This window comes from Parasteatoda tepidariorum, chromosome 10, assembly GCF_982258835.1.
Source record: "Parasteatoda tepidariorum strain Cologne lab strain chromosome 10, Ptep-v5.0, whole genome shotgun sequence".
Classification (NCBI taxonomy): domain Eukaryota; kingdom Metazoa; phylum Arthropoda; class Arachnida; order Araneae; family Theridiidae; genus Parasteatoda; species Parasteatoda tepidariorum.
This window is the reverse complement of record NC_141764.1, coordinates 12,439,132-12,461,775: the sequence shown is the minus strand read 5'-3', so window position 1 is coordinate 12,461,775 and position 22,644 is coordinate 12,439,132.

Sequence of the window (22,644 nt, the reverse complement as noted above, 5' to 3'; positions counted from 1 at the left end):
ATTTTTTTCGACTTTCCGCTTGCACCCTTTACTGTTGACTGAAAAGTACTTTTACCCTTTTCACCCTGAGTGTATTTTCTTTAATGTTTTATAAATTAAAGAGATCTTAGCCAAGTGATTTTTTTTCTTTACTATTAATTATTTATGCGCACGAATAGTGTTATTATTACACTGTTAGGAAGTTACAAGTAACACTGTTTTAGAATCTTTTTTTATGCTTATTAAGTTTCTTCTTATGAATATCTATTTTATCCAGTGTTTAAGAAAAAATAGTAACACAAAAAAGTAGGCAAAGGTCTGTATCTTTTTTTCGACTTTCCCCTTGCACCCTTACTTTTATGAGAGAAAAGTAACTTTTTCAATCATCCTGAATGTATTTTCTTTAATATTTTATAAATTTAAGAGATCTTAGTACCAAAACATCTGCGTCATCAAAGGACATTAATGAGAAACACCAAATTAAAACCTTGTTATTCAAACTAGAAGTATAGTAAATCAAAATTTTTATATTATTGTATTTAAAAATCCGTAATGAATATTCCATGAAAATCCCGTATTTCTAAATATGCAAATTTAACTACATTAATGTTTTTCTTAACTTCCTCCTTCTTAATGATTTTCAGTTGTGCTTTTAATAATTGGGAAATGTAAATTCGAAATTAAAATTTCGCCTGGTTTATTCATTTATTTTTTTACAATATAAATTATTTTCATTAAACTATGTTCTCTCAAAAATTTCTTTTCCCCTATTTTATTCTAACAATGGTACTGAATATTGAAATGGAACCCTTCTCCTATTGGTCCTTTTTAAACGAATCATAGTCTAGCACTAGTGCGTATGTACTTAAAAAGAAATTACACCATTTTAAAGAGTGCAATAAATCACTTCTATTTGAAATATTTTGTGTATCTGTGCTCTGAGAAACATTAAATTCTGAGTCAACGATGTTTAAAGCGATCAAGAAAATGTAAGCAATTTTAAAATAAAATGTAGTTAATATCATTTTGAATTGAACAAATCAAACTTTTAAAGTTTTGTTAATTTTGAGTATTAAGTTTGAACTTTCTCACAGAGAGAGAGAGAGTAAAAAATCACCATTCTAAATTAAAAATATTTGTCAAAATCAATTCAAAACACATTATACATAAGTTTAAAATTTATTTAAAATTTAAATATATACAATAATGTAATTCATTCCAAATGCAGATGATAAAGTGAACTAGAACAATTTCATAAACCGAATTCGTTGATTTGAGTTTACTTTAGTACCATAATTTAAAATATAACCCTCATTTAAAATGAAATATATTTATCTTGAATTTATGATGTGCTTGTAAACAAAAAAAATAATTTGAGTCAATGTTTAAAAATACTTTGATAAATTTTACTATGCTTAAATGAGTGCCCAATTTAGATTTTATTTAAATTAATATTTCACGCGGAGTGTGATAGCTTTGAAAAAATTAGGTTGGCTTAAACCTGCATTTCACTTTTGTTTAATCTATTAAAGCTGCATATTTAATTTATATACATTAACATTGTAGAATAAACAAAACACATCCATTTTTATCATTAATGTTCTTGGAAGTTTGTAATGTTAATAAGATTTTATAAAATTGCTGACACAAGAAAGAAATATGCGATAAGTAACGGAACTGAAATTTGGCGACAGCTCAATACTAGAAATTAAACCTTATTTCTAAAATGGTCATAGTATATATTTTTCTATTGACGTTTTTAGTGCAGGTGATGGGAAAACACGTCATCATTTTAAGTTTTATTAAATTCATAAGCCATTACCTAACACAAGCAATCGCGAAATTTAGAATTGTGAAACAATTCTCGGTAATTTATGTCATACAGCATTCTTTCCATTCTTGCACTAAATTTCCAAATAGCTTAGATCTTTATATAAAATTATCAGATTAATATTTATTGTATGAATTAATAATTATTGACTTGCTACTACAGTCATTAAATATTAATTGTCTTTCGACAACATCGATCTCGAAATTGCTTTATTTAAGTTGTGCTTCATTAACCGCAAATATAAGTACATATCAAAGTCTTTTCCACTGTCTATTAAACTGGAGTTTATATATATTTCCTCCATGCCCTTCAACACATGAAGAATTTCGAGTGCCCATTAGATTACGAAAAGCCAAGCTCCTATGTCTAGTTAAATAATAATTCTCAATGAAAGAATTGCCGCTAAAATGAAATTAATCCATTTCTTTTCATAAAAAAACTGAAAACGAATTTATATTCCTTTATCAACATAAAATGAGTTTTAACTAATCCATTTTCGAGTATTTTTTATGTCGTAGAGTTGCATATTTTTGCTTAATTATATTATTTCATGAATTTTTTATGGTACTTTTCGGTTAGCTTAGCGCATTTGAATTCAACTGATTTTTTAAAATTTTACTTACTGTTAATAAGTTATGTGCACTACTGTTAATAATACTTAAACTGTTAATAAGTTATGTGCACTAACAGTGTTAATATTACACTATTAGGAAGTTACAAGTAACAGAATTATAGCGTCATTTTGTAATACTTATTTTTTATGAAGATGCATTTTGTCCAGTGTTTGAAAATAAAAAAAAAATAGTAACACGAAAAATTTGGAAGAGGTCAGTATTTTTTTTTTTTTGACTTTCCTCTTCCATATTTACTGTTATGAGTGAAAATCATAGGCATGTATTTTCTTTAATGTTTTATAAATTAAAGACATCTTAGTACAAAATCATATGTGCCAACAAAGGACATTAATGAGAATTAGAGTAAACAAAGTTTCGAGACACTCAGTGAAGTTTTATTTTTCGAATTGATACTATGATATTGATACTTTATCACCAATAAAATACTGCGATATTGATACATGAATAGTACTGATTGTCCCAGATAGTTGAATATCATTGGAAAAAAAGGCAGCATTATCCTTAAAACTAAGGTTTTAGTTAGGAGGCATTATTGGGTCTAGCTTTCTGCTAACTAAAAAGATGAGTGCTTTGATTGGCGACTGAAAATTGAACCGTGAAGTAAAGAAATTATAGAGGGAATAAAACATTTTGAGATTTTTTTATTCAAACTTTTTTAAGCTACACATACTCTTGTTTATAGATAAGTATTATTTTATTAATTTTCTCTTTTTATGAGTATTCATATATTGTAAAAATATTAGAACCAGAATATATAACATTTCAGGAAATTTCAGAAAAATAAATTTAGAAATATTAGAAAGCTGTTTTTTTCATAACTAAAACCATTTTACTTAATTACTTGTTAGGATAATTCAGAAATTTCAATATTATTGAAATCCTACAATAAATTAATTCATATAAATTCCATATTTCAAAATTTGGAATTATAAATATTTTTAAAAATTCATTTAGCAATATTTTTAGTTGTGCCAAATTTTATTTTTTAAACTGTCTAGTTTTATGAATTTTCTTGGATAATACATGCGAGAATTTTTTCATTATCTTTATACTTGGAAATATAATTTTAAAATTTTGTGTAAAAATTATTATTTTTACTATATTTTTTATTAAAAAAATCTCATGCAAAAAAAAATTTCTTGATTTATTCTGAACAACAATGCTATTAAATATTCAAATAGAAACCTTCATTCTATTGGCCCATTTTAAACGAATCACAGTCTAGCACTAGCGCATATGCACCAAAAAGGAAAACATCATTCTTTACCACAATGCATTAACTCATTTCTATAAGAAATATTTTGTGTGCATTTGCTCTGAGAAATATTCTATTTAAAATCAACGATGTTTAAAGCGATCAAGAAAATGTAAGTAATTTTCAAATAAAATTTAGTTAAGATAAAATAAAATCAAAATTATAATGCTTTTACAAATCAAACTTAATTACTTACGAATGAAAAGTTTAGTCCTTCATGTTTACAAGATAACTTAAAAGAAGACTATTACTCTAAATTAAATGTTAAGTCTCCATTTATTTCAAAAACATTACTCATAAAAAATTATTTATTTAAAATGTACGACATCATTATTATGTAATTGATAGGTCTATAATATTTCAATTTAAGTTTACTTTGCTTATTTCTATAATTTTTGAGAGCTATTCCAAGAATTATACTAATATTATGAATGATTTTGCTTGTTATTTATTTTTATCCACGAAAATGTTTATGCAATTGCTTGAAAAATCTTTAAAATTGTCGTTTCAAACTACTTTATATTAAATTCTGCTGAAGGTAAAGTTTGAATTTCATTTTATTGAAATACTTGTTTCTCGCGGATTAATCATAAATACAAAAATAACTGTGGTTGGCTTAAACTTTCACTTCATTTATTAAAATTGGATATTAAATTGACATCGATCACAATTTTGAGAGTAAACAACCAATACTAATCCCCATTATTATAGTTTCTTGTTGAATATAAAAATCATATTTTAATTTTAACATCATAAAAATAAGTTTTCTAACGGTTTTAAAGAAATTAGGTTTAGTGAAGATGAGGAAATGAGAAAGGATTGAACTTTACGTGACGGAACTGACTGGTAGTTAAAATTTGGCGATTGCTCAATATTAAATAAAAACATTATTTAATAAATTTTTAACTTTATATAATATTACATTGGTGTTTTTAATGTTGATAATTCGTATAAATCTGAAAAATCAAATTTCTTTTGAATTAGTTCATAGTTACTAGCGATTGTAAAATTTTGCATGGCGTTAAATTTTTCTGTTATTTATCACTTGTTGCTATCTCCCGATTTTTGAAGCAAGAATTCTAACAGCTTAATTCATTTTAGTTAGATTATAAAGATTGATCATAGAATAATTTAAGATTAGTCATAATTTTATAATTTACACTGTAGCTAAAAATGGTAATTCATCCATTAACCAAACTTTAAGCTAATTCAGTTGTTAATATTTGTTTGATATTAATAATATTACTGTGAAACGTCAATCGAACGCATAACAAATTATTAATTGACATTTCAGATCAACATTTTGAAATTTTAGAACCACGAAAAATTTAAAAAATATCATACTTGAATTATTTTAAAATTGCATGCAATTACAAACCGTTTTCATTCTTAATTCCGTAAGATTTTTGTATTTTTCTTAATAGTTAAATAACCTTAACCTTAATGTAAAATCTAACCTTAATGTGTGTGTGGCTCATAAAAAGTGTTTTCTGTTAGTAAAAGTTAATTTTAAAAAAATAATTTTTAATTCAATTTAAAAATAATTTATTTTCTTAAACAACTATATTTTATAAATTCAGGAGAACTGGTTAATCTATATTTTATTAGGCTTTTGAAATTTTAATTCGATTAGTCATATTTGTATTCGAGTTATAAAACCATATGTGTTTAGTAAAATTGCAGCAATCAGTTTGCTGCCGGGACTATTTGATGCTGCCTATTTGATTACAAAAAGGCTAAAAAAAAATTTTAATGCCTAATTTGCAGGAAAAAGCTAAACTTTTCTAGGTTATTACGTTATCCAAGATAAAAACACACAATGTTAGAAGTTAAATTTGACTAATAAAAAAAATTTAAAAAATGAAACACAATTAGATTTAGTTTTTAATTTTAGGTAGAAATATTAAAACAAATTTAAAAAACAGTTCATAAATTTGTATTTTTGCATGAGTTGCAGTGTTTATTCTAGTTCTTTTTTTTTTAATCTGTAACTAATAAGAAAAAAAATGTAAAATTCAACACTAAATGAGTTTTAACTAATCTATTTTAGAGTATTTCGTATGTTGTAGAGTTGCATATGTAAAGCAATTACATCATGAATTTTTTACGGTATTTTTCGATTAGTTAGACGCATTGAAATTCAACTGATCTTTTAAAATTTTATTTTACTTACTAGGGGGCTCCGTCCCCCTGCTCGCTACCGCACGCCAACCCCCGAGAATTGCTACGCAATTCTTTTTTGTTTGCTTCGCAAACAAATTTTAATACATTTATATAAGAATATAAATGCGCGGCAGAGCATAATTTATTTTATTTAACAATGTACTAATCAACTTGATAATCAGTAAAATACAAATTCGCTGGCATGATGCTGGTTGTGGCCATTGCGTTAACTTCCCCACGAAGAGCAACACAGCTTATACCTTTAAATTGAATTTCTTGGGTTGCACAAAATGCTACCATAGCAAAAGACGAATTGTGAAAACGTATATTTTGCCTGAAATTCATTGAGTCATTGTCATTTCCCAATAAAAGCTGTTTCAAAGTTTCTGGATACGGATGAGTTGGGTTCAGCTTTATCTTGCCATTGTGACAGCAATTGTGTTTTATTCTTCCATGCTCTGCTACAAAGGATAGTGCCCTGCAATGAGAGCATTCTACAGACATAGATCCAATCAAAAGAGGTGGACAGTCATCACTATACGATTCTCCCAAATACTGATTTTCATCTATTTCTCGAAGACGATTAGCTGCCCTACTTCGATTTTCTCTTTGGCGGGCATTAGTAAGCTCTCGATTATTTTGTCGATTTATTCTTCGACGCTCTTGTTCATTTTGTCGAAACGGGGGATCCAATCTCCGCTGTCTGCGATATTCTCGATCGCGATCTGTCCTGTCAGACATTATACTGAAATTCCAAATGATTGAAATGAGTTGAATAAATAAATGTGATTTAAAATTTAACCATTTTAAGGTAAGCAAGCCTCAGTAAGCTTTATAATAGCAAACAACAAAAATGTAAACATTAAAAGATATCAATCACTGGATAGGCATAAGAATGATAAGATAAGATGAGATGTAATCAGCAAAAACCCACTCAAAGTAAATCAACAAAAAGCTTTGACGCGAATGCGTTCTCTTTTCTGATTGGCTTAAAACTGCATCCTCGCTTGGATTGGCTACTTCTTTCATACTGTCACGTGATACCTTAGATTTCATTGGCTGGTGCAACACCATCATTGGATTTTTATATATAGTTAGAAACTGCTAATAAGTTATGTGCACTAACAGTGTCAGTACTATACTGTTATAGTTTAATTTTTAATACTTGTAATTTTTTTATGAACATCTACGTTGTTCAGTGTTTAAAAAAATGAATTAAATAAAAAAAGATAGGAACACAAAAAGTTGGCAGAGGTCTATATTTTGTATTCGACTTTCCACTTGCACCCTTACAGTTATGAGTGAAAAGTAACTTTTTCAATCATCCCGAGTGTATTTTCTTTAATGTTTTATAAATTAAAGACATCTTAGTACCAAAACATCTGTTTCATCAAAGGACATTAATGAGAATTTGAGAAAATTCAATTTCAAACGCTAGGCAGCGTTTTTCTTTCCAAATTAAAACCTTGTAATTTAAACTAGAAGTAAAATAATACAAAATTTTTATATTATTGTATTTAAAATCCACAATGAATTTTCCATGAAAATCCCGTATTTTAAAATATACAAATATAACTACATTAAAGTTTTTATTAAATTCCTCCTTCTTAATGATCTTTAATTGTGCTCTTTATAATTGGGAAATGTAAATTCAAAATTAAAATTTCGCCTGGTTTATTCATTTATTTTTTTACAATATAAAATTTTTTTTATAAGCCTATGTTCTCTCAAAAATTTCTTTTCCCATATTTTATTCCTAACAATGGTATTGAATAATAAAATGGAACCCTTCTTCTATTGGTCCATTTTAAACAAATCACAGTCTAGCTTTAGAGCGTATGAACATAAAAAGAAATCAACGTATTTTAAAGAGTACAATAGATCATTTCTATTTGGAATATTTTGTGCTCCGAGTAACATTCAATTCTAAATCAACGATGTTTAAAGCAATCAAGAAACTGTAAGCAATTTTAAAATAAAATTTAGCTAATACCAATTAAAGTTAAACAAATCAAGCTTTTAAAGTACATTTAATTTTGAGTGATAAGTTTGAACTTTCTCACAATGAGAAATCAAATCACTAATCTAAATTAAAAATATTATATATAAGTTATATATAAGTTAAAATGTATTTAAAAATTTAAAATTTAATAAATACAATAATGTAATTTACTCCAAATGCAGATGATAAAGTGAACTAGAACAATTTCATAAACTGAATTCGTTAAGTTGAGTTTACTTTAGTACCATAATTGAAAATTTAGCGGCCTTTTAAAATGTGTATTTATCTTGAACTTGTGATGCAGTGGTATAAGCAAAAGAAATATTTTGAATTGCTGTTTAAATATTCTTTGATAAATGTGACTATGCTTAAAAGAATGCCCAATTCAGATTTTATTCAAATTAATATTTCACTCAGATTTTGATAGCTTTAAAAAAATGAGGTTGGCTTAAACCTGCATTTACTAAATGTGTTAAAACTGCATATTCATTTTATAAACATTGACATTGTGGAATAAACAAACTATATCCATTTTTGTCATTAATATACTTTGATGTTTGGAATGCTAATTAGATTTTATAAAGTTGTCTGGGATAAGAAAGAAATATGCCATAAGTAACAGAAATGAAATTTGGCGATAGCTCAATACTAGAAATTAACCCATATATCTAAAATGGTCATAGTATATATTTTTCTATTGATGTTTTTAGTGCAGGTAATGGGAAAACACGTCAACATTCTAAGTTTTATTAAATTCGTACATCATTATTTAGCACAAGCAATCACCAAATTTAGAATTGTGAAAAAATTCTCGGTAATTTATGTCATAGAGCTTTCTCTCCATTCTTGCACTAAATTTCCAAATAGCTTAGATCTTTATCTAAAATTATGAGATTAATATTTATTGTGTAAATTAATATTTATTGACTTGCTACTACAGTCAATAAATATTAATTGTGTTTCGACAACATCGATCTCGTAATTGCTTTATTTAAGTTGTGTTTCATTAACCGCAAATATAAGTATATCAAAGTCTTTTCCACTGTCTATTAAACTGGAGTTTATATATATTTCCTCCATGCCCTTCAACACATGAAGAATTTCGTGTGTCCATTAGATTACGAAAAGCCAAGCTCCTATGTCAAGTTAAAAAATAATTTGCAATGAAAATAACAATGAATGTAATAATCATAGCATCGAAACACTGCAATAAAAATATTTATAGACTTTAAATAATTATCTAAGCATAAGAAAGATGATTCGCATGGTATTTTGCGAGTAAATTTAACAAAAATGTAGATTCGAAACATGTTAAGGAGTGTTTACATGGGGTTAGAGATGACAAATAGAAAATTTCAGACATTTTATCAATTCAAAAATTTTCTGCTTTGGCGAGGAGTAAAAACTGTGTTACATTTTTATATGTTAGTTTTCGAATAGTTTTGTTACCAGTATTAGAGTTTTCAAGGAACTAAATGAATGCAAGTACGATGTTCAGGTAATTACTGGGGCGAAAGTTGCAGATTCCTACAATATTTATCAACTACCTACAATGTTTAACAACTACCTACAATATTTAACATTTCCTACAATACTTATTAATTGGGAAACACTGGCATAAAATCATTATAACATTGCAAGAGTGTTTGCGCTTGTTCTTCAGAAAAGTATTTTTTTTCTATGCATAGTGTTTTTTAAAAATAATAATAATAAAAATAAAGAATTAATTTCTTTTTATTTTCAGTATTTATATTAGACACATGTTATTTAACAGAAAATCTAACCTCGAATTTAGGTGTAAGAACTATTACTCTACAAAAAAAGAAAAGAAAATTCTTGTAATTAAAACTTCCACCACTTCTTGACTAGTCTATATGCTCAAATTTTAACTGGTGGCAACACAACTAATTCAAAACGCTCAATTTATTTGTTATATCGTAGTAATTTGTGGTTTTTTCTAAATGTTAATATCATAAAAACCAATTAGACAGGTTTCCTCTCCTCCTCTGAATAGGAATTCATAGAACCATTTTTTCAGTCGATCATTTCTATTGCATCACATACCCAGGATTTGTGGAATCATTTTGAACTTTTCTTTTCCTCTCTACATTATCGTTGTTTATATTTTATAAGGTAAAATAATGAATTTATAAATTTTTAAGGGACCCATAGGATAAAATAAAGCTATAAAACAATAAAGTGTTATAAATAAATAATTAAATAAGCTGGGAATGCGAGAACAAGTTTTTTGTTTTAAAACGCTTCAAATATCTATATAATATCTAGCAGAGAGTGAAAATTATAGATTGAAATTAAAAAAAGATTTGGGGCAGTTATATGTAAATTTAATACACACATTTATATGTGACGAACAATATCCCAATTTCAGCGTTATTAATCGCACTTATAGAAAGAAAAACAAAGGATTCAAGAAAAAGAATATTTTATTTATGTTACATTACTTAAAATAAATAAACTTTTATTTTTATTCAATTTAATTTTCAAGCATCGAGCATGACCGGGTTTCGAACCCCGGATCCCCAAGAAAAACAATTTCTTGATTTTAATAATTTAGACTTAACGTCCACATCAAATCTGACTGTCTACATTAAACAAGCATTAAGTAATTTCCAGCGCTTCTTCTATGGCTGTATTGTTCCACATTGAGACCTTTAATTAGTTTATAATTATTTCATTTAATAAGGTAGTAAAATATATTATATTAAAATATTGGATCGAGTTTGAAAATTAAAGATTAATATTTAGGAGAGGTACGAGGCAATTTTTATGCACAGTATACGATCAACGATTTCCCCATTACTATGCTATTATTCGCACTCAGAAAAAAGAGAAATAATAAATATAAGATAAGGATTATTTTATTTACTTTACAATTTGTGAAATAAATTAAAAAAAAACATTTATTGTTCTTAATGATAATTTTTAAATACTGACCATGATCGGGATTTGAACCCTGAATTCTCAGGACTAGCAATTTTTTGCTTCCAATCATTTAGTTTAAACAGCTACACCATACCTGGCTGCCTGACTTATAACAGGACTTTTTATGACACCATATTGTAACTCATTGTGGACTCCTTAATTTCTGTATAATTATTTTCCTTGTTACTGTAGTATAATATATCATAATATAATATCTGGTCGAGTTTTAGAGTTATAGGTCAATATTTAAGAAGAGATATGGGGCCATTTTTACGTACAGTATATGAGCAACGATTTTTCATTTCAATGTTGAAAAATAATACTAGTAAGAGAAATAATACTTTTGTGAAATAAAAAGTGTAGAAATAATGAAAAATGAAAATGCTTTTGTAATAAAAAATAAAAACCATTAATACCGAGAGGCTGAATACCATTTTATTCATATTTCACTGTTCTAGAAAATAATAAATTAGGTTTACTATTATCATCGAAATACATCGTTGTTATAAAAAGAAAAATTAGATTTTCACTACTTTGTATTATTATTTTCTTGTTACGTCACAAGGTTAATGGTACTCTTATTTAGTATAGTATTCTGGCATTTAATATCGAATCCGTCTTTTTCTAAATGCACAGTGCAAAAAATTTCAAATAAAATTGTGGTAAAAAGTAAAGGCTAGCTTTTAACGACAGCTATTGGTTACAAACATTTTAATTTAAAATGACCTTATCAACCCCCATCGCGTCCGCAGTTAATGGGTGACGTAGATTTAATTTCACTTTTGTTTAAATAAATCATTTTGAATAACAATATTCCAAGTAATCTCATTGAATTATAATATTTTGTTTCATGGGGTAATGCCCTACTTAAAAAAGCTAATGTACGTAATCTGCGTAGAGTTCAGAGAAGAATTCTTCTCTGAACTCTACGCAGAGAATTGTGCGGGGATACAGGACTATTAGTTACGATGCTTGTTTCGTCTTATCAGGTTTTCCTCCCATTGATATTTATATCTTACAGGACATGGATTATAAAAACAATATCAGCAACATCTCATTAAGTTCTAATTTCTCATTAACTAATGTTCCACATCCAGGTAATCGAAAACCTATTGATACCATTAAATTCTGCAATAGTTTTGAAAGTGACTTTCCGATCGTTTGCTATACAGATGGAAGTAAATTAAATAACAGAGTTGGCCTGGCTTTTGTGATCTTTTATAATAATATTGAAATGGAGAACCACCTGATTAGAATTCCTGATGACTGCAGTGTTTTCCAAGCTGAGCTTTTGTGTCTTTACCACTCTATTAAATGGATCTCAAACAACTCATCTCTTTCATCAAAATTCCTCATCTGTTCAGATTCCCTTTAATCCCTTTTTGCACTTAAATGTATTACTTCATTTAACAGAATTATTGTAAATTCGCAGATTATTTTAAATGAACTCCAATCCGAGGGTAAATATGTACTCTTTTCACATGTCCGAGGCCACACCGGTGTTCTGGGTAATGAAAGAGCTGACTTTCTGGCGAAACAAGCGACTAATCTTGATTCCATTTGTGATATAAGTCCCCCAAAATCTTTTTTTAGACTTTCAGCCAGACATAAAGTTCAAACTGTGTGGAATGAACAATATCAAGCTTCTACAAATGCTTCACTGACTAAACTCTTCTTTCCATCTGTTAATCAAAGACTCAATAATCAACATTTTTTCTGCAACTTTCATGTGACGCAATTTCTCTCTGGACACGGCAACTTCAAGGCATATTTGAAAAGATTTGGCTTAAGTTCCAGTGATCTGTGTGATTGCAATATTGGAGGAACACAAGACGTTGAGCATTTTATTGTAAAATGCTCACATTTTGAGAAAAATAGAAAAAACTTAATAATTGCCTTAAAGTCGCTCAATATTAACTATCCCCCTCCTCTTCGCACTTTTGTGGGAAACAAAACCGTCTTCAAACTTTTCTGCAAATTCATTGATTCAGTTTTTAATGCAATCTTATAAATCAGTTTGTTTTATGTACTATTTTTATTTTTCCTGTTCTCATCCTTTTTGCAAATGTTTTTTTTTATTATTTTACTTTTTTTTAACTTTTATTATTATTATTATTTTTTTTTCTCCCTAATTTTTCATGCCCTTTTAGTATGTATATCTGTTTAAATATCCTACATTGTTTGATACCATACCTACGTCTGTAAGCCTCGTGTTGTACTTTTTCAGTGGTGCACGAGGAATCTTTTTGTTATTGAATAAAAAAATTAAAAAAAAATATCACGCTCGGTTTTATTCACTTACTATAAACAATTTAAACTTACTCAATAATAGAAAAAAAAGCTTTAAAAAAATGTGATTCGTAATGATAGTAAAATTAAATGGTATAAAAACAACTGAACTATCAAAGGTAAAGAAAAATTGTACAACAAAAACATTGCATAAATTTTATAAAAATATGATTTAATTTAAAAAATGTACTTCAGTCTAATTTCTGAAATTTCATTCCATTAATTTCAATCCATTGAAGTAAAGCATTCAATGAAATTCATGACTGACAGTGTTATTCGGAGTACTTATCAAAACATCAAAGTGCCATCAAAAAAATACTGCGATACGAAAAATTGAAGTAATAATGAAATACGAATAGTAATTATTGCCCCAGTTACTTGATTATCTCTCTATTCTAAAAAAAAGTTCTTGCAGTTAATTTTGTCCCCTGAAAAACTTTTTAACTACGTGATGAAAATCTAAGATTAAGGAATCAATTCATTCAGAATCTTTCAGGGAAGACATTTAGGGCATTCAAATCTTTTACATAATTTTAAATTTTTATTTATTTTAGTTTTAAAGCACGATTTTGCAGTTAATAATGAAGAATAACCGCCGTTCACAACAGCCAATCACATGTCTCAAAACGGCAAGCTTAAAAAAGCGATTTACAAGTCTGAATTTTCTTTTTCAGAGATGCAACCAATCACAAAATAGTTAGAATTTCATTCTTCAGTTTTACAACATCTCAACTTATTTCGTATTGATATATTGATTAATCTGATTATTTGTTTTCTAAAACGTTAATTCGTAAGTTTAATCTGGTTTTAAAGCTATATATTGAACGGCCTATTTTTTCTCATGGTCAATTATATGTGGCATTGTCAAGATGCACAACGAAGGAGAACATTAAAATATTTATTAAAGATGATCCTGTCATTAACAATATTGTATATAGAGAAATATTATAACATATATATATAATGTCAAATTTAGAAATGTATTTAGCGTAAGGAAAATGCTATTGGTGCATTGTTTATTTTAATTCCGCAAAATTAATGTTTTCATTTATAGTTATTTTGCTGAATATTATTAAAATATTTTTTTAAAAATTACCCTGTTCTTAACAATATTGCTTATTGAAAAATATTATAGTGTTTGCATATATATATATATATATATATATATATATATATATATATATATATATATATATATATATATATATATATATATATATATATATATATATTGAATTAAATGTGTTAAAAATATATTCATTTCTTTGGGACAAAGTCTGTATTATTGTGATTATCATTTTTTTTAAACAAGTTTCATATTAAGATTATATCTGCACATTGATGTTAATTTCTGACAATTTTGGCTCATTTAGAGAACAAATAGGACATAGAAGGAACTGTAGTCAACGAAAAAAAGTGACATTGATATTGACACACTGCTTATTCTGCATTTAAGAAAATTAATTCTTTTCGATGATAACAGTTAATATTCAGTTTAATATTGAAATATATGAAATCAAAGCATTCTTGGTTTTGCGAAGCAAACCAAGCAAGAATTGCGAAGCAATTCTCCGGGGGTTGGCGAGCGTGAGCGAGCAGGGGGCGGAGCCCTCTAGTTGTTTAAAAAAAGGAAACATTAGCCTTAAGACTATCGTTTTAGTTAGGAGATGTTATTTTAGACAGCTTTCAGCTCACTAAAAAGGAGATGAGTGCTTTGTGACTGAAAAGAAGTGGATGAGTGACTGAGAAGGAGTGAGAAGTGGATGAGAAGGAGATGAGTGACTGAAAAGAAAGTTCGCGAAGAAAAAAAATCAGAGAAAAAAAACTAAATTAAGAGATTTTCAGATTTTTTTAAGCTTCACGCACGTTTGTTTATTGATTATTAATTTATTAATTTTTTCCTTTATGAGTGTATCTTTTTTAACGTTTCATATAAAGTGGAGATGGGTCATTCTCACTGAAAAGGTATAAATAGACTAAAAAATTTTCTTAAATGAAAGTAATTAAAAAAGTGATAAAAATTACATAAATGCCTTTATTTATTTTTGTTATATGTCTTTATAATAATGGTCAAGTTTTCTATTTTATTTTTTACAAGATTTAAAATATTTTAAATCCTACCTTGTCCACGGAGGAGATGTAATAGTCAACGGAGGAGACATTTTATGTTATAAAATATAAAATGTCAATGAAGACTAATTTTTTAATTATTGGGTACAACTGATATGAGTTTAACATTAATAAGTAAATAATAAAATATTTCATTACTAGAGATAGAGCTACTTCCGATTAATCATGCTGCTATGAAAGGAAACATCCATTTTTAACCTAGGTGTGCACTTTTTTAAGTAACTCTTACTGAATATTCATAAAATTAAATATAAAGACTATTGAAATAAAAATTATGACTCCACATGAAAGTTGAGTGTTGAGGGTACTCTTTTAGGAACATTTTATGCAAGTTAAACATACTGTCAACCAAATAAAGTTTTTGTTTTTTCTCTTTTCTTCTTGTTATTGTTTCTTTTCTTTCTGGGCACAAACGGCTTGCTCTATCAATTTCTAGAAATTTAAGTACATTTAATCACGATTTTTCTGTTAAATTTTTTTCTGACACAGATTTTAAAGTTTCTTCCTCTTAATTTTTTTTTTGCTTTCTTCAAACAGTATAGGGTTTTCTTTTAATTTCTGTCCAGCTTGTCTTATACTAATTTTTTTCTGTTTCCTTCTATTTTGCATTTGAACATTTGATTGTTTTCTTTTTTTAAATTTTGGTTTTGCCATTTTTTCGTAATATTTGAAGAGAAAAAAAATTTTAAACATCACAGAAATTATTTAGAAAAATTGCCAATATTTACTTCTCTGAGAAGAAAAAGTTAAACGCAATTGATTTTCTTTAAAAATACAAACAAATTAACACATTTGTTCCATTTAATAAAATATCAATTAAAGGAAAATAGTTTTTTAATTATTAAATTGTATTATGGTTATCTAACACATTGTCTCTTCCATTGACTGTGTCTTCTCCTCCGTGAACTTGCTATGTCCACGGAGGAGACAAAAACTAGTTCTGGAATTTACAAAAATGGGGCAGTTCTTTTTATTAAATATACTATTTCTGCAATCAAAAATTCATCAATCAAAAATAAAATAATTTTTTCTTACCTTCTTTATGATGTCCACGGAGTATACGGTGAGAACTTTGCCAAACCCCAGTTGAACACAACAATCCAAAACTGACACCAAAGAGAACAAAAACAGCTGATAGTTAACATTAGAAAAAGAAATGGATACCTTTCCCAGCAGCTGTCTTATAGGGATTTCACATATGCTGCCCTTTATTGCATATTTACCGAACTATATTAATTGTCCATGGAGGGAGACTTCATTTTTGTTGGACAACGATTACTAGTCATTTATTTTATAAAAATAAATTTTTTTCAAAAAGATATTAAATAAAAAGTTACTATAAACATTTAACTAGGTAAAACTACAAAAATCATTAAAATAACTTTTAAATTGTTTAACAGCCAATAAAAATTATTTTGTGTCACAGACGGAGGGACGTCCACGGAGGGGATTTTGAAGTTATGTTTATTAAAAAATAAGAATGAAATATTAAGTACATTTAGCAGAAATGCATATGATTTGTTAGTTAGAACTTTACGAAAGATGATGAAGACAAATATTAAGAAATCTGCTGTATTTCCTAATATTTATTGCTAAGGGACATAAAAAATCACCTTTTTGTGAGAAGGACCCAGATATTAGAACCAGAATATATGATATTTCAGGGAATTTCAGGAACATAAAGTAGGAAATATTAGGTAGCTGTTTTTTTTTTAACTAAAACAATTTTAGTTAATTAGTTGCTAGAATAACACAGAAATTTCTATATTATGCAATATAAAATTCTATGATAAAGTATTTCGAATAAATTTCCTATTTTAAAAGTTGGAAAGATAAATATTTAAAAAAAATTAATTTATTTAAAAAGTTTTAAAAGTTTTTTAGTTGCGCCACGCTTATCTTTTTAAATGTCTAGTTTTAAGAATTTTCTTGAATAAAATGCAATAAATTTAAAAATATTAGGAAGCTGTTTTTTTCATTACTAGAACCATTTTATTTAAAGTTACTGATATAAACTAGAAATCTCAATATTATTAAATATATAATTCTATGAAAAATTATTTCATATAATGTCCATATTTTCAAATTTGAAAATATAAATATTTTTAAAAATTCATTTAACAAGTTTCTTGGTTGAGTCAAACTTATTTCTTAAGCTGTCTAGTTTTATAAATTTTCTTGGATAAATACACGCTGGAAAATTTTTATTATCTTTATACGAGGAAATTTAATTTTGAATTTAAAATTTCGAGTAAAAATTATTATTTCTACTATATTTTTTATTAAAAAAATCTCATACAAAAACACAGTTCCTTCAATTATTCTAAATAATGCAATTAAATATTATAACAGAAACCTATCTTCTATTGGTCCATTTTAAGCGAATCATAGCCTAGCATTAGTGCATATGTACCGAAAAGGAAAACATCATACTTTAACACAGTGCATTAAATCATTTCTATTAGAAATATTTTGTGCATATTTGCTCTGAGTAATATTCAATTCTAAAATCAACGATGTTTAAAGCAATCAAGAAAATGTAAGTAATTTTCAAATAAAACTTAGTTAAGATCAAATAAAATCTAAATTGTAATGCTTTTAAAATTGAACTTATTTAATAAGGAGGGGAAAATTTAGCCTTTTACTTATAAAGGGTAACTTAAATGTCGATTACCTTTCTAAATTAAAAGTTAAGCTTCCTTTATTTCAAAAACATTACACATAAGAAATTACTTATTTAAAATTTAAGAGGTCAGTGATTATTATGTAATATTTAGGTCCCTATCATGATTTAATTTAAGTTTAAGATGTTTATTTATATTATATAAAGATATATTTAAAGAATTTTGCCGATATTTATGAAGTATGATACCATTTATTATTTATTATTTACCTAAGAAAACTGTTCATGCTATTGCTTGAACTTTTTTTAAAATTGCCGTTTGAAACTACTTTATATTAAATTCTGCTTAAAATAATGCTTGAATTTGATTTTATTTCAATTCTTATTTCTCGTGGATTCCTCATAAATACATAAATAACTGTGGTTGGCTTAAACTTTCATTTCATTTTCATTCCATTTATTAAAACTGCATATAAAATTGTCATCATTTGTTATTGTGAGAGTAAACAACCAATATCAATTCAATTATTATAGTTTCTTGTTGTTTATAAAGTTCATATTTTAATTTTAACTTCATAAAAATAACTTTTCTAACGGTTTTAAAGAAATTAGATTTAGTGAAGATGAGGAAATAAAAAAGGATTTGACGATATGTAATGGAATTGACTGGTACTAAAAATTTGGCGACTTCTGAATACTAGAGAAAAACATTATTTAATACATTTTTTGAATTGATATAACATTACATTGGTGTTTTTAATTTAGGTCATTCGTATATATCTCAAAAATCAAATATTCTTTAAATTAGTTCATAGTTTCCTCACAGAAGCGATTGCGAAATTTTGAATGACGTTAAATGTTTCTGTTATTTCTGTTCACTTATTGCTTTCTCCCGATTTTTGAAGCAAGAATTCCAATACCTTATGTTTTTTTATAAAGTTAATTTAGTTTAGATTGCTCATTGAAATATTTTAGATTGATCATAATTTTATAGTTTTGTAAAATTTATTTCGAAAAATTTTAATGGAGAAAAATTACAGCTAAAAATTGTAATCGTTTCCATAGACAAAACTTAAACGTTTCACTTGAATTTACTTTTCATTTATTCAGTTGTTTGGATTTGTTTTATATTAATATTATTACTGCGCAACGTCAAACGCATTCATAACAAATTTAAATTAATTGACTACTTAGAAATTTCAGATCAGGTTAAACATTTCAGAACCACGAAAATTTTTTGAAAAATAGCATACGTGATGTATTATAAAATTTCATGCAATTATAAAACGTTTTCATTCCTAATTCCGTAAGATTTCTATATTTTTATGTATAACCTTAATGTAGCTAAATAACCTAAACCTTAATGTAAAATGTAACCTTAATGTATGTATAGACGGCTCATAAAAAGTTGGTTTCTGATTGTAGAAAATTATTTAATTTTTAATTATATTCATAAATAATTTGTTTTTGAAATGAGTTATATCTTTAAAATGTAGGAGAACGGGTTAATATATATATTTCATTTTTTTTTGAAATTTTAATTCGATTGGTCATATTATTATTCGAAATTTAAACGTTTACATTGCCGGAATAAGCTCTATTTTTCCATGTTGTTAAACTATCGAATATAGAAACACAATTTGCTGTAAGTTAAATTTGGCTAATAGACACATTAGAAAAAAAAAATTTGGATTTAATTTTAAATTTTTATACGAGTTAAGTCTTAAAGCCTAAAAATACTATTCATACTGAGACAAACAGGAGGGCCGAGCAGAATACAGATTTGTGCATTTTATTGACTGATGAAGAATTAGTGAATCTTTTTCTACTCATAAACTGATCTTAATTACTATAAGTGACAACTGATCCGCAGTGGCTCAGGGGATACAGCGTTCGCCTTCCAATCAGGTAACCTGGGTTTGAATCCCCAGCGATGGCTGGTCGAAACGAATCCGCATCCGGCTTGCACCGACCACAGTGCTGACGTGATATATCCTTAGTGGGAGACGGATCATGGGTTAGAGTCCTTTTGCTGTTCGGCTAACCGTGGGAGGTTCCTGTGGTCCTCCTCTCCATGTAACGCAAATGCGGGTTAGTTCCATCAAAATGTCCTCCACGGAGGCTAAATTTCTCCCTATACTTGATCCAGGAGTTGCCTTGTCTTCTGGATAGGGTTCAAAATGACAAGGCTAAGGAATTAAACATTAGTAGTCGTAAACCCAAGAAAACTGGGTCGACAGTCCAATGGCGGTTGTAAAATAAAATATAAATGACCACTGTTTGTTTTTGAACACGTTGAAGAGGCAATTTTCCTTTTTTTTAGGTTTCTAATTTTAAAAAAATTTAGTTTGTTATTTTTCGGAATGTTAATTTAAAATTTACAAACTTATTAAGTGAAATTAAGAGAAACATGTTTAATTATTCGAGTTTAATTTATTATAACAAATTATTTGCTGAGCGGGCCTCTATGTGACCTGTGCACTAAGATGTAGTCCATAAAGATAACTTAATCCTTGTTAATTACCCTTTATATTTACAACCAATTGTGTAATTTACTAGAAAGGAGAAATATAAAAGCATTGTAAAAAGCGTTCATAAATTTATATTTTAGTAAGAGTTGCAGCATATATTCTATTTTTTTTAATCAATAACTAAAAAGAAAAAAAAAATTGTAAAGAAATTTTCGTTCAGGCAAAAACTTAGGTTTAATGTTTCCACTGAAATGAAATTATTCCAGTTGTTTTCATAAAAAAAAACTGAAAATGAATTGATGTTTCTTTATCAACATAAAATGAGTTTCAGCTGATCCATTTTAGAATATTTTGGATGTTGTAGAGTTGCATATTTTTGCCTTATTACATTATTTCATAAATATTTCGCGGTACTTTTCGGTGAGCTAGGCGCATGGAAATTCAACTAATTATTTTTAATTTTATTTTATTTGAACTGTCAATAAGTTATGCGTACTAACAGTGTCATTAGTACACTGTTAAGAAGTTCCAAGTAACACTGTTACAACGTCATTTTTTTAATACTTATTTAGATTTTTTTTATGAACATCTCGTTTTCCCAGTGTTTAAAAAAAATAAAATAAAAAAGTAGTAAAACTAAAAAGTAAGCAGAGGTGTACATTTTTTTCTTCGAATTTCCACTTGCACCCTTATTGTTATGGGGGAAAAGTACCTTTTCACTCATCCTGAGTGTATTTTCCTTAATGTTTAATAAATCAAAGTGATCTTAGTGTCAGTCGTAACCTTTTACAAAGAAATAACGCAAAATTTTACAAAAACTAATTCACCATTTTATTATTCTTTTTTCATCCATTCTTCAAAAAAAAAACAAAAAAAAATGATCATATCTATAATATCAAGCTTTTAGCTCGCAACATCAGAAAATGCGTGTTATTACATCACGTGACCCTGACACCTTCCCCCCAGAGTCATATTAGATCCAAAGATCGAATATGGCAAATAATTTAAGGGTCACACTTTACACATAAACAAACTATGTTTCACATTCACCCAAATATTCACTGAATCTTAGGTTTAACTTAACACTAGGTATTTACTTTAATCACCTAATAATAATAATAGGAAAAAATGTTCAGAGTCTTATTTTAGTTTATATTTACAGTCTGGACAATGCATCTGCATTACTAAGTTTCGATCCTTTGATGTGACTTGCCTCAATATCATGGCGTTGAATGGCTAACGCCCATCTCTGCAACCTCGGGCTTTGGGGTGTCGCACTCGTCAGAAATACTAGGGGATTATGATCAGTTAATAAAATAATCTTAGCACCACAGAGTAAGGTTTCAAATCTCTGCAAAGCCCAAATAATAGCATAAGCTTCCCTTTCAATTGTAGACCATTTCTGTTGAGTTGAATTCAGCTTCTGGCTACCGAAAGCTATGGGACGAATATTTCCTTCTTCATCTAACTGACCTAAACAACATCCGACCGCATTTTGAGATGCATCCGTATGCAAGTAGTATGGTTTCTCTATGTCTGGGACTTGAAACTCTGCGATCTTACATAGCGACGTCTTCAATTCCTTGAATGCCTTCTCAGCTTCTTCGCTCCAAGGAATCTCATTAGGAACTTTCTTTTTAGTAAGCTCTGTTAGTGGAAGAGCAATCTTTGCGAAGTTTGGAATATACTGCCTGTAAAAGTTGCATAATCCCAAAGCACTTCTCAGTTGTTTTTTGGTTTTGGGTGCCTCTAATTTCTGTATTACTCTTATTCGTTCTTTGTCAGGAGCATGTTTACCTGAACCAATAATATGTCCTAAGTATTTAACCTTTTGTCTAGCAAATTCGCACTTTCTCAAGTTCACGGAGAAATTAAAATATTCCAATCTCTTAAAAACTTCTTCAAGATGAATCAAATGTTCCTCCCACGTATCAGAAAATACTGCTAAATCATCGATATAAGCACAAGTGAAATCAGACATGGACTGAACCACTTTAGACATAGCTCTTTGGTAGGTTGCAGCAGCATTTCTTAATCCAAAGGGTAATACATTCCATTGGTACTGGCCTCGGTGAGTTCGGAATGCTGTGAGGTGTTTGCTGCCGTTCTCCATCGGTATAGCCCAATATCCCTTCAACATATCTAGCACAGTAATGAATTTCTTCTTTCCTACTAAGAAATTCAACTCCATCATATTTTGCATTGGATATGCATCCGGAACGGTAAGAGCATTCAAACTTCTGAAATCAATGCATAACCTGATTGTTCCGTCTTTCTTATGAACACATACTACCGGGTGTGCTATCTCACTTACCACCGGTTC